The sequence below is a fragment of the Triticum aestivum genome, chromosome 7B (genome assembly GCF_018294505.1).
Source record: "Triticum aestivum cultivar Chinese Spring chromosome 7B, IWGSC CS RefSeq v2.1, whole genome shotgun sequence".
Classification (NCBI taxonomy): Eukaryota; Viridiplantae; Streptophyta; class Magnoliopsida; order Poales; family Poaceae; genus Triticum; species Triticum aestivum.
In genome coordinates, this window is record NC_057813.1 from 202,317,046 (window position 1) to 202,327,924 (window position 10,879).

Here is a 10,879-nt window from a genome sequence, read left to right on the forward strand (position 1 = left end):
TCATCATAGAAGGTTTGCCAGTGATTCTGGCAATGGTCGTCCTCACTCTTTCCTTTCTCTTCTTTCCTCCAACAACCTCTTCTTCTCTTGCTTCAAGAGTGAACTCCATAGTTTCTTGAGTGGAGGCTCTGGCTTTAGACATAGGCTTCCTCTTAGCAGGAGCCTTCCTTTGCATACCAGGCTTGGTGGCAGCAGTAGCAGCTTGCTCTTTCTTGAGCATCCTTTTCTTGGAGGTCACCTCCTCCTCAGCAACAAAGTCTTCATCCTCAGACTCAGATGTTTTCTTCTTCCTTTGCCTAGTTAGCAGCCTTAGGCAGGTTGCTTGGAGTGCTTGTGCTACCTTCATCATAGTTGCTTGAGGGACTAGTTCCCTCACTAAGATTCACTTTCTCTTTAGACCTGTTCTGGCTGTCACTACCCTCTGACATATCTGAAATTGATCCTGTGAATAGATGGATATAGATAGAGTGGATGAGCATCACAAAGTACAACTATTTTTCAAAAATACTGAGACAAAAACTTAACTTTAGTTTTCTGCAGAAAGCATTTTGGAGCTACCGATTTGACGAACTCGGTGACACCAAAGCACAAACAGAGTCTAAACATGCAGTTTCGGTCAGACTGAAATGCAGTTCAGTGACTCCGAGATGCTGGGGTTTCATAGAGTAAGTGATTTGGGTCACACTGATTAGTACACTTCGGTCAGACCGAGTTGTACTTGTGCAATGGCCTGAGCTAAATAGATGAGACCGAGATCCTCAGATCAGTCGGTCCGAGATGAGTTCAATGGAAACCTAATCCTAAGTTTTTGCATCAAACCTATTCTAATGGATTTTTTCGGTGGATAGATTGATCTCATTCATGGTAAGAACAATGGCAATGATCTTTGTGCAAGAATCAGAATAATGAAGCTCACAAAGACGTCAAGTTCGTACCCTAACTTGGCAACGAACTTGCTACGGCGGCAACGGCGGTGAGATTCCCATTGACAGCGACGGAGACCAACGGCAGGAGGCACTGGCAACGACGGTGATGATCCAGAGACCAAGGGGGCGGCAGAGCTGGGAAGGCGCGGTCGAGTGGTTTGGAGAAATTTTCAAATTTCAGCCCACGATATATATATACCCAGTCACTGTCAGTGTGACCGAGTGGAACCACTCGGTGGCACCGAGATGCAAAACTGCTAGCAGTTACTACAACTCGGTGTGATTGAATTGTTCTAACCGGTTGCACCGAGATGAAAACCTAGATTAACTTAATGAATTCGGTGAGACCGAGTGGAAAGAGTTGGTCTGACCAAGATGTATTAAGAGGTTTTGGAAGTTTCGGTGGCTTCAAGTGCTCCTCACCCGGAGGTTCCGAATTCAACTTGTTCAAACTTTGTGATGTAGCATGAATAGAGTTTGAGACGAGAAAAGCATAGATAGCTAGAGAGAGTACTTAGGCATTCTTGTCCATCCATTTGGGAAAAAGAGAAAAACCAAACAATCAAAGCAACAAATGGATGTCCTCGAATGGAGAAAACTATGCAACCAATATGCTCACACAATAAGACAGCAAATAAAATATGTGGCAAAGCATGCACAAACACTCTAGCATCTATCAAGCAGTTGGTGATGACTACGTCATCTATATAGGAGTATATTGATTGAGAAGTCAAATGAGAACATTTCATCGTAGGTCATACTCATCGTTTAAGCATTGTTGTGTTCACACCATTAGAGTTGCTTTAGCTCCATTCTGAGAGCAAAGCTCCCCCAAGATGTGATATCCCCCCTTAGAGGGATGAACTAACCTTAAGTTTTGTCGATGATGACTTCATGTAGGTGTTGAAGATGTGGATGATCAATGTTGATGTAGATCATCTGGAGCAATCCATTGGAGTGAGTTGCACTTTCAATACCTACGTGGGTTAGTCCCACAAGGAAGACACAAGGATATCCATAGACTTAGAGTGAAATACACATATGATGATGTCCATGAAAGCATTAGGTTACCTTGTCCCTTGTCTTACCAATAAGAGGGCTTGTGACTCCTTGAACTAGTACAAGATATGGAAGTTGATTACACTTGTACTTGCCAAAATGAATGTGAATGAAGTATATTGGCGGAGTCACCCTCAAGAACTCTCTAGTTCTTCTTCTTTGGGACCAACATCAACTTGATGGGAATCCTTGGAGTTGTAGTCGTACTTGATGAAGTAGAACTTGATGTAGTCTTGGGAACCCACTTGACCAAGGCCTTAGGAGCTTCTTCAAATGAATCAATCTCTTCTTGAAGCTTGTCCTTACCTTTTAGCTTGTGGCCTTGTGGTGGAAGATCATCTTGAGCTGGTGTTCCCTTGTAAGAAGTGGGGTCATACTTCTCCTGTTGAGGAACAAACTTCATCTTGGGGTATTGATCTTCTTCCCACTCAACTCCATTGGTATTGAACTTTCATTCAAAACCATCGCCTTGATTCTTCCGGTGTCTTCCTTGCTTGCGTACAATTTCCTCAAATTGCTTACTTCCAGCAAGGATCTTGTAAACACCTTTCTCTATAATTCCCTTTAATAAGCTATTTTCTTGCTCAAGTGTAACTTGGCTAAGAGAATCATTAGTGGAATCAAGAGAACTACTAGAATCAACAATATTGGATTTAACATGATTATTGTTACTACTAGAAGAAGAATCTTTCTTGCTCTTGTTGCTAGATTTTACTTGTGGCATGTAAGTAGACAAGAGTAAATGCTTGGCAATGTAAGAAGAACTTTTCTTACAAAGATCATCATTGACTGGTTTTAAGAACCCATGCTCTTGCTCTAAATTGATCTTCTCAAAGCGTACCATCTCATGAGTTTTTAAAAGCTCTCGATGATCCTCTAAGGTAGTTTCATGAGCTAACTTAAGAGTGTTTAGTTATTTAGTTAGACGCTCAATCTCCTTCTTATCAATGTCATTCGTTTCATCTTGATTAGCATGATTAATAGCAATTTCATCATAGTTTTCATCACTAGTGTTGTCAACAAGTAAATCATCATCACCTAGCAAATCATCTTCATCACTATTGAAATCAACATACTCAGGGTGTGATACCTTAGGGACTTTAGCCATGACGCATCTTCCAATTCCTTCATTTGGCGAGTCAAATATGTCGTAGGAGTTGGATGACACAAGTGCAAGACCGGCAACGCCTTCATCTTGAGTATATTCAGAGTCGGAGTGATGACTTCTCTCGGAGTAGTTGTCGGAGTTGGAACCAGATACCCATTCACCAACGTGAGATTGATGTCTTCGTCTTGTGTTGCTCTTTGATGACTTGTACTTCCTTTCCGAATCCTTGCTTCTACGAGAGGGTCTTTGTTCATAACGATCATCTCTACTCCTTCTCTCTCTTGGTGGTGATTCATCTCTTTTACTTCTGCTTTTTGGTGAATCTTCTCTTCTCTTGTAGGGAGCCGTATACTCATTGGAGTAGTGTCTTGGTCTTCCACAATTGTAGCAATTGCAATCACGACTAGAAGATCTTTTGTCATTGTAGGACCTTGACTTGGAACTTCTCTCTTTGCTTCTACTCTTGTAGAACTTGTTGAAGTTCTTCACAATTAAGCTCAATTCTTCATTGAAGATTTGTTTCTCACTTGATGTTGTAGGAGCATCACATGAAGCTTTGTAAGCACCACTTGACTTGTTGTGGAGCTCTTCCTTATCCTTAAGTGACATCTCATGAGCAAAAGTTCTACCAATGACTTTTGTTGGCTTGAGCTCTTTGTAATTGGGCATCATTTGGATCAAGGTGCACGCAGTATCATATTTTTCATCCAAGGCTCTTAGGATATTCTTGATGATGAATCTGTCGGTCATTTCTTTGCTTCCTAAGCCGACAATCTCATTTGTGATGAGAGCAAGCCTAGAGTACATTTCAGCGACTCCTTCACCATCCTTCATTTTGAACTTGTCAAGTTGACTTTGAAGCACATCCAATTTGGATTCCTTGACAGACTTGGTACCTTCGTGCATATCAACCAAATTTCCTTTGCATTCTAAAGGCGACTAATTTTGTTGAATTCTTCGGGGGACATTCTGTTGAAGAGAATATCGCAAGCTTGAGCATTGTATTGCAACATCTTCAATTCTTCAGCGAATGCTTCATGATCCGGTTCTCTTCCATCCTTGAAGTATTCACCTTGCAAGCTAATATGCACAATAGCCCAAACGGCAGGGTTATGACCAAGACTATGCATTTTCATCTTATGCTTCCAACTAGCAAAATTAGTACCATCAAAGTAAGGACCTCCACCGTGGTAGTTTCCCTTGCTAGACGCCATACTCTCCTAGGTTGTGAAACCAAGGCTATGATCACCAAAGCTATGGAAATCAGGGAAAATGGAGACCAAAGCTCAGATACCACTTGTAGGATCCAAAGTAGGTCTAGAGGGGGTGATTAGACTAATTAACCAAATAAAAATCTAACCTTTACCCAATTTTAGTTGTTGGCAAATTTTTAGCAACTTAGCACAAGTCAAGAAATCAACCTACACATGCAATTCTAAGAGTGTATCAGCGGAAAGTAAAGCATTGCATATGAAGGTAAAGGGAAGGGTTTGGAGAAGGCAAACACAATGTAGACACGGAGACTTTTGGCGTGGTTTCGTTAGGTGGTGCTATCGTACATCCACATTGATGGAGACTTCAACCCACGAAGGGTAACTGTTGTGCGAGTCCACGAAGGGTCCACGAAGAAGCAACCTTGTCTATCCCACCATGGCCATCTCCCATGAAGGACTTGCCTCACTCGGGTAGATCTTCACGAAGTAGGCGATCTCCTTGCCCTTACAAACTCCTTGGTTCAACTCCACAATCTTGTTGGAGGCTCCCAAGTGACACCTAGCCAATCTAGGATACACCACTCTCCAAAAGGTAATAGATGGTGTGTTGATGATGAACTCCTTGCTCTTGTGCTTCAAATGATAGTCTCCCCAACACTCAACTCTCTCTCATAGATTTGGCTATGGTGGAAAGATGATTTGAGTGGAAAGCAACTTTTGGAAGGCTAGAGATCAAGATTCTTCTGGTTGGATAGGAATGTTTTTGTCTCAACACATGAGTAGGCGGTCCTCTCTCATAAAATGAGTAGTTGAAGTGTAGGAATGTTCTGATGGCTCTCTCTCTAATGGAGAAGGGGTGGAGGGGTATATATAGCCTCCACACAAAATCCAACCATTACACATATTTGACCCAACTAGGTCAGACCGAATAGAGGAACTTGGTGAGACCGATTTAGTTCAAAATGTGAACATTAGGAATCTCGGTGGGACCAACATGATCAAATCGGTGGAACTGATGTGCTAGGGCTAGGGAAAAACCTCATCTCGGTGAGACCGATTGTATGAACTCAGTGAGACCGATTTCAGCAAAATCAACTAGAGAGTTGGTCAAGCAAACTCGGTGGGACCGATTGCACATTTCGGTGAGACCGAAATAATTACAACATGCAACAGAGGATTTGCAGGGTCATCTCGGTGAGACCGAGATCCTTATCAATGAGACCAAATTGTCCAGGGTTTTTGGGAGTGGCTATGTCGGAAGAACTCAGTGGCGCCGGATAGATCAGATCGGTGGGGTCGAGTTTGACTTTGGGTTTTGGACATATGTGGAAATGAGAAAGTGGCTGAGGGTTTTGAAGCAATATCACTAAGCACTTGAGCAAATAGACCATTAAGCAACACCTCATCCCCTTTTAATAGTATTGGCTTTCCTATGGACTCGATGTGATCTTGGATCACTAAAGTGAAAATGCATAGTCTTGAGCTTTTGCCAATCTTTGTCCTTAGAATTTTGAGGGGTCCACATCTCTAGTCCATGCCATGCCAATCATTGAACTTTATGAAATACTCAACTTGAATGGATATTAGTTCAATGAGCTATATGTTGTTATGAATTACCAAAACCACCCGGGGATTAGTTGCACTTTCAATCCCCCTTTCTTCAAACTCCTCAATGGTATCTGACCCGCTGATGCAACCATAGAATGCTTCAGCAAAGGGCTCATCCTTGCCCAGCATCTTCCCTAGCTTTGTTCTTGCAACCCAGAAGACGTGCCACTTGCAACATCGGAACACCATTGAGATGGCTGTAGCCATTGCCTGGTCTTGATCAGTCATAATGTTCAATGGATGCTCGTTATTCATTGCCAACATCCATTGTTGGAAGACCCACTTGAAAGTTTCAATGGTCTCATTAGGCAGCAAAGCACACTCCAAGCAAACGGTGTGTGTGTGTTATTTAATGCCAACAATTGGCGCAAAAAGTAGGTTGTATCAATTTGTGCATAATGTGGCGTCAAAACACACACAATCTTTGTACTTCGGACACAAGGTCCTTGTTCTCCCATCAACCAAGAAAAGTGCCCTAACAACTCCATCTTCTTCTAGCTTCAAATAAAAGAATTTGGGGTTCTCCACTTGTCTTCTCTTAAAGTACTCAATGGTAAGCTCCAGATCATGCTCTGAAAGGCCCTTTAGCAAGTTCGCTCCTGCATTTGTCACATTAGTCTTCACAGACGGCAAACCCCTTGGATCGCATCACCGTGCATCTCTGAGCAAGCCTATCATATTTTCTATAGATATGTTGCGATAGTGGAGTGAGGTGATATATTGCATGTTCGCATCCTGGATCTTTCTGTGAGAGCGAAAAAATCTTTAAAACCGGTAACCAGTGCCCCGCCCACTAAAAAGACTAGGTGTCGGTGTCAAAACCGGCAGACCTCAGGGTAGGGGTCCCGAGCTGTGGATCTGGGATCGATGGGGAACGAGGGACGACAAACATAGTGTTTACCCCGGTTTGGGCCCTCTCGAAGAGGTAATACCCTACGTCCTGCTTGATTATATTGGATGTATGATGTAGTTTACAGAGTATATATACCTCAAGATAAGCATGAGCTAAACCCTAAGGAGATGAGGTGTTGAATATAGCTCTATCCCTAAGACTAAAAACCCTCGGTTTATATAGACACCAGTAGGGTTTGCGTTACCGAAGATAGATTACAATAAGGGTTTAAAGAGATCTTGCGCCTTCTTGACTTGGAGGGCACACCACGATTTCATAGATCTCCTATCACTATACGGCTCCACCAGTCCAGCCCATGTGCAATGGGCCGTCGCCCCGAGGACCCCTTAGTCCATGACTCCCTCACTAGGGCAGTGAAGTCTCATGGCACGAGTCACCGCAAAAAACTAGCAGCACAAGAGCTCTTTGAGCTAGATGAGTCGTAGGTAGAAGTTGACTCCCTTGGCCTTTTCTTTGTGCAACTTATTGATGCTGATTCCTCTTGGGACGGAGTGGAAACGAGCCACGCCGATGCAGTAGAGGTAATTCCTGTCTCCTCCGACTCAGAACCTTTGCCAAGAAAGAAAACACGGCGGGTCATCCGGAAAGTAAGATTTTCTCATCCTCTTGCTCATTTGGACCCCAATTTTCTTTTGAAGACACAACAGCATGAGTCCAAGCGCTTGACCCGGAGCGTTGGCTCTGAAGATCTTTTGGCTGGCTTATCCAACATGCTGGCTCCTCGCAAGCTCGTAAAGAGGTGCCTCATAGTCTGACTCTATCCCTTGCCAGGAGAGGTCCAAGCCTATGTGGTAGTATGAGCTAGAGGATTCAGCCACCGTGCAACACCTCTACGGCACGACTCCTGAAAAAATATGGGGCCAACTATTCTAGCCCCAGAACAAGTGGCCGGTCAAGGGGAAGGACATCGGCCTCGATGCCGTGACCCCCCCAAAGGAGGTGAGCAACACTCTTTTGCGAGGAGTGCCCAGATATTCATACTGCATTTGGTTCGGCCTGACCTTCTTATGTGGATTTTCTAGGGCTGGCTTGCCAACGCCAAGAAGATTAGCGGTCCGACGCCACTGCCGGAAGAGCCTCGATCAGAGCAGCTGGAAAAATTGCTGGTGATAGTGCCTTATAAGGCACCCATCAAGAAGGGCAACAAAGAAGTACGGGAGGCCAGGGACGACCTCCACCATAGGGTTCGTCCGGGCAACCAGTCTGGAGATGCTGCGGTCTCATCCATATGGGATGGGGATGAGGACAAGGAGGAAAGTGACTCCTCACACTCGAAGAAGAGGGCGGCGTCCAGCGATGTTGAGGAGGTTCAACCTCCTCAAGCCCGGAAGAAACGGTGCCGACCCAAGCTAGTTCTGTCCGAAAGTTCAGACTCCGACAAGGAGACCAAGGCATCTGAGAAGGTTTCAGAGAAGGAACCCAGGGTCAAGCCCTCAGTGGCCAGGTACGCTCCACGACTTTTTCAATTGCTTTATGCTTTCAGTAGTCCCTGATAGAACGTAGATTGATTATTTTTCTAATGGTGCAGCCCTCCGCGTGGCCACCCCACCAAGGAGGCCTCTTCGGGGACGTCTCTTCCTACCGAACTGGTGGACAGTGGCTCACGCTCAGCACCCCCTCCAATCCCCGAAGAAGTTGGGGAGGTGGTGTCTCGGAAGACCCCTCCTCCTACGAACACGAGGGAGGAGGTCGATGGTACCATGGCCGAGGCCGACACCTCGATCATTGAAGACTAGGGGGATGCTTCCCTCCTAGCTAATACGGGGAGTGAGTCCGGACCATCCGGACCCCCGCAACCGCTTTCTCCTGAGCCCCCAAGGCTCTTGATGGCATAGGCTCCCCCTTCCGATAGCGAAGGGGTCGGGAAGCCAACGCCAGCGCCGAACATCTCCACACGGGCAGCAGCTGGGCACCGCACTCTTATGTGTGTGGTCATGCAAGGTGTTCGGTTCATCCAGTCTGGACTGAACGATGTTGTCCAAGGCCTTCTTACAGGCTTTGAGGTAACCGAGTAATGTTCCTTTCTCATAGAGTGGTTGTAATTTTTAGTTTGGGTAGGCCGTGTACGTAGCAGCCCCCGGGACTCTGCAGGAACTTCAGAGAAGCCTGTAGATGATCAAATTTGGTAGGCCTTGGACGAATCCTTTCTTTTGCTAATGCACACATCTTCCATGGCCGCGGCTGCTAATGTCGCGGCACTAGAGGAGATGAATCGGAAGCTCAAGCTTTTTGATAAAGAGCTTGACCTTGTCAACAAACGGCTTGATGAGGCGCAAGGTAGGCCCTATAACGAGATGTGTATTTGCTGGATGCCGGATAATGACTATCCAGACTGCATACGAATCCTTTACTGCGATGGCCTTGTAGCTGCCGCCGCCGAGGTTGAGGGCTTGAGGGAGGCCTTGAAGAAAGCAGAGGCAGAGGCGACCGTGAAGAAAGATGCTGCTGAGAAGGCGGTGGCCGAGCTTGAGAAGGCCAAACTTGCGACCGAGCAGCACGAGGTTCGGGTGACCGAAGTCCAGGTGGAGCTCTAGGATGCTACCAAGAAGCCGGAGGCCCTTGAGAAGGAGCAGGAGGAGCAATCCTCCGGGCTATCCAAGGCGGAGAACGAGCTCTAGGAGGCAAGGACCGAATCGCGAGGTGTCTGGGAGGAGCTCTGCCAAGTTGGGAAAATTGCAAATGGTAGAAATACTTATTGCAGAGTGTGTTTGGAGGTAACAGGTTCGCCCTGCTAACACGGGTCTAGCGCTTCGTAGGCGTCTTCGCCGAGCTTCCGAAGAATGTGGTGGCCGTGGTGAAGCACTACGCCACTCCGAAGAGGACTCCACCCAACAGCTCTTCTGGTCACAGTTTTTGGACTCCGAGCGCCCCCCTTCTAAGTGATCTAATGAAGCAGCTAATGGAGATGCATCAGATGTCGGAGCTGGTCGTGAAGGACCTCTGTGTCAACCTGTTGCCAGCCAAGCCCATTCCGGACACCTACTTCGGCCTTGTGCAGAAGTGAAAGTGCAACTATCCCTGGGTTGTTTTGGTAATGATCAACAACATATAACTCATTGAACTAATGCTATTTCAAGATGAATATTTTAGGAAAGTTCAATGATTGGCATGGCATGGATTAGGAATGTGGACCCCTTAAAATGCTAAGGACAAAGGATTGGATCAAGCTCTAAAGCTCAAGACTCTACATTTACTTTTAGTGATCCAAGATCACATTGAGTCTATAGGAAAATCCAATACTATTAAAAGGGGATGATGTGTTGCTTAATGGCTTGCTTGCTCAAAATGCTTAGTGATATGCTCCAAAAACCCTCAACCACTTTCTCATATCCACATATGTCCCAAACCAAAAGTCAAACTCGGCCCCACCGATTTGATCCATCCGGCGCCACTGAGTTCATTTGACATAGCCACTGCCAGAAACCCTAGTCACTTCGGTCTCACCGATAGGGATCTCGGTCTCACCAAGATGGGATTGCAAACTCTCTTTTTCCCTTCGTAACATTTCGGTCTAACCGAGATGAGCGATCGGTCCCACCGAGTTTGCAATGCAAACTCTCTGTTTCCCTTTCATAACGTTCCGGTCCCACCGAGATGAGCGAATCGGTCCCACCGAGTTTGCCTGACCAACTCTCTGGTTAGCTTATTACCAAAGTCGGTCCCACTGAGTTTGTGTAATCGGTCTCACCGAGATTACGTTATGCCCTTGTAACGCCCAGATAATCATGCTACAGTAATCTCACGTTAATGGTGCCACGTCACTTCCGTCACTGTAGTTAATCTCGGGTTAATCCAAAAACCGTTTCGAAATTTAAATTCAAATTAATGTCAACAAATAAAGTTTTCAAAAATTAAAACAAAAATGTTCGGTGGTTGCCGAATATTACAAAGGTAATTGTAGTGAACTAAACACATTTTTAGAAAATGCCCAAGTAATTTAAAGTGATTTAAAACAGAAAAGAAAATAAATAAAAGAAGAAAAGGAAAAGGAAAATCCCCCTCCATATCCCCCCACCCCGAAACCTTATCCACCCCACTCCACCGACACTTC